The sequence below is a fragment of the Telopea speciosissima genome, chromosome 1 (genome assembly GCF_018873765.1).
Source record: "Telopea speciosissima isolate NSW1024214 ecotype Mountain lineage chromosome 1, Tspe_v1, whole genome shotgun sequence".
Classification (NCBI taxonomy): domain Eukaryota; kingdom Viridiplantae; phylum Streptophyta; class Magnoliopsida; order Proteales; family Proteaceae; genus Telopea; species Telopea speciosissima.
The window spans coordinates 54,845,148-54,848,694 of NC_057916.1; positions in this window are offsets into that span (position 1 = coordinate 54,845,148).

The window sequence follows — 3,547 nt, forward strand, 5'->3', positions numbered from 1 at the left end:
CCAATCTACTCATAAGGGCATTATGGTAGTTATGCCCTAGTGAGGGTACAATTGTGTTGCGTTAGGAAATCGTTTGGTGGTCCCTCGAGTGCCGTAACCTGCAAAAGGACCAGGGTGACAAAGGAGAACCGGTGTGGTTCTGGCCTAAGACTCTCCGATGCCTAAGTTAGATCTCTCTAAGCAAACAGATGTATAGCTAGAATTCAAGATGGGTTGATGGGGTAGAGTACCTTTGCTTTTATAGTGGAGTGTGGCGGTGTGGAGAGTCCCAGTCGATGATGAGTAATCCTTCGTAGTTTATAAAGTCCCTGGATAGCAGGGTTCTTCCTTGGTTGCTTGCATCTCGTTAGGTGGTGGAGTCCCACTAGGGTTGGTGTCCCTGGTAGATAGATGTCGATACGTTGTCAGATAAGGTGCTTGTATCCGTCTTAGATTGTGTAGTTGATAGGCGGTGGTATAGAGTCCTGGAGATGGTGTAGGTCTTGTTGATGACGGTGGTAGTAACCTAGTCTTAGTCTAGGTCCGTGGAGGGTGGTCATTTGGTCTGTGCCCATAGAGGTTTGTGCGGTCCTCGCCCGTGGTTGGTCCTTCGCTGGTCTAGTCTTGGTCCACCTCCTTGGGCCGGGGACACCTGGCGGCCTCTGATTAGTTGGTGTGAATTTGGCTTTATCATTTGCCCCCCACTCTCTTGGGTCAGAATGTCCAAGAGAGTAGATTTTGTATTTTTCCACTCATAGGGGGCTTGTTACAAATTTTTGCTTGTTGGAGGGTATGCTTGTGAATCACTTGGTGAAGTGAGAGAGGTTGTGGGTTCAAACCTATCCTCTTGCACCTTGTTATCTTTTTTCTTTTCTTTTTGGAGATATATCTTTTTCCTCTCTCTCTTCCTTTTTTACTTTTTCATCCTTTTGGTTTTTTGCTCTTCTCTCTCTTGCTCTTTGATTTTGACTCTTTTTTCTCTTGGAATCTTCTCCCTTCTTTGCATTTGGCATTTGCTTTTTTAGTGCCCCCCAAGTGTTTATTCTTGGGTTGCAACGAATAGTAGAGCCTTCTATATGGTTTCTTGATCCCACTAGGCCATTAGCCTTGCTTTGGTGGCTGGCCTTCCCTTGTGCTTGCTACTTGTGTTTCTGTGCCACTAGCCACCACTTGCCTATGCGCAGTAGGCAATCAGCTCCCATCATCTTCAGTCCACGGCTGGGGCATTCAATCTGTGCCTATTCGGGTCACGTTCGTCCTGGTCACACCCATTGATCCGCGCCTATCCGCCCATCGATCCGAGGTCGGTTAATCCATGCCCGTCGCTCAACGCCTATCGATCCGTGCCCATGATTCAACGCCAGCTATGCACCCATGGTTCGATGCCCGCATCGATTCACACCCAATGCCTGCATCGATCTGCTCCTATGTTTGATGCTCGCATCGATCTGCGCCCGTGTTCGATGCCCGCATCGATCCACGCCTGTGTTTGACTCCCGCATCGATCCATGCTTATGTTCAACTCCCGTATCAATCCGCGCCCATGTTTGACCCCCGCATCGATCCGTGCCCATTGATCCACACCTATCAGCGCCCTTCAATCTTCATCAATTGACGCCCATTCGATGTCTATCGATCCACGCCTTCCTATCGATCAGCGCCCATCGATCCGCATCTGCTCATCGATCAGCGCCCATTCGTCGATTTGCGCCCATTTGACCCCGCCTGCCTATTGATCAATGCCCATCAATCCATGCCCTCTCATTGATCAGGGCCCATTCGATCCATGCCTGCCTATCGATCAACGCCCATCGATCTGCGCCTGTTGATCGATCAATGCCCATTCGAACGCCCGTCAATCCGCGCCTGTCAATTGATCAGCGCCCATTCTAACGCCCGTCGATCCACGCCTGCGATTTGCGCCTATGTATGCCTTTATCCTCTTGTTCTTTTTTTTTTTTTTTTAATACCCATACTTACGAATTTACTTGTTGATGGTTGTAGGTTGACTGTCTCCTTCTTGTGTCGTCTGCTTGACTTTGGGAGGACTCTGTTTTGAGTAAGTAATTTATTTCACGGTCGTTTATGTCATCATCCAATGACTCTGATCTTGTCACTGTTGTGGTTGGGTCTTCTGGGGAGCCTTCATCGGGGTTGTCCTCCCCTACGGACACTCCCCTCCCATTGCCTTCCCCTACCACTAGTGATGGGGAGGAGGAGGCTTCTAGTGACTCCGATCCTAGTGGAGGTCCCAGTACTTCTGAGGAAGCGGTGTCTGTCGCTAACCCTACCAGGAAGCTATCTTGGTTCCCCAGTGTCCTTGCCCCCTCAAATTTGGTTTCACTTCGTCGAGAGTTTCACATAGCTCCCGAGGTAGTGCTTCACGTCCCTGGACTTGATGACCGTGCCTACTCTCACCGAGCAAATGAGATCTATCTCTATCGCATTTTCTTCTCTTACGATCTTCGCTTCCCCGTTCCCCGCTTTGTTGAGTTGGTGTTAGACCATTGGTACCTTACCCCTGGGCAGGTACTACCTAACTCCTGGAGGATTATCTTGGGTTTTTGTGTATTCCTTACCCAGATGAGGCGTGCCGCCATCGTTCCCCTGTTCTCGTACTTTTATATGTTGAAGAAGGGGGACGGTGGATGTTATCATTTCTCCCGCCGCATCCCTAGGAGGCCTCTCGCCGAGCATGACCTTTTCGAGGGGATTACTAGCTTGGTGAAGTATTGGAGGGATCGCTTCTTCTTTGCCATGGTCCCCCATTATGCACTGTGGACCACTTGGGAGGTTATCGACAACAAGAGGGTGAACCGCTGTCTCGACCATGACCTTTTCGAGGGGATTACTAGCTTGGTAAAGTATTGGAGGGATCGCTTCTTCTTTGCTACGGTCCCCCATTATGCACTACGAACCACTTGGGAGGTTATCGACATCAAGAGGGTGAACCGCTATCTCGAGTTGAGTGACTTCGAGAGCGAATCCCTCAAGCGGTGTCAGGGGCGTGATCCGTTCGACGTCTATGACTTGGACTCCGAGGCCTTCTTGTATCTTTGGAAGTTAAGTCCTGATAAGATTTTTGGTTTGTTATACTTGCACTTGTGTTTTTCTTTTGATATCTCCATGGTTAATTTCTTGTTGTCGCTATGTAGTGGACCTTCGACCAGATATCGGTGTCTTCCGTGCTAACCTACGGAAGAGAGTTGCTTAGGGTGGTTCATCTTCTGGAATTGGAGGTGTGGGCGCTCTCGTGATCCCTAGACCTTCTCCTACTGTGGCCGTCGATGCCAAATGAAAGGGGGGTCCCGACCCTCCTGGTACTATAAGGACCTCCCCGCGGGTTAGGCTCCCGAGATCGAATCCCACTACTGATGCACCGAGGCCCTCCGCTCCCCCTTCTACTATAGTGCAGGGAGTGGCTTCTTCTTCTACCGGTGCTACCGTCGACCCTCCAACTCCATCTACTTTGGTGCTTCCCAGGGAGCTTCAAGAGGGTGCAGTCCTGACCAGTCATAGTGTACCTCGAGAGTGGCTGAACCTGGGGAGGCTTCCAGCTGAGCATTCG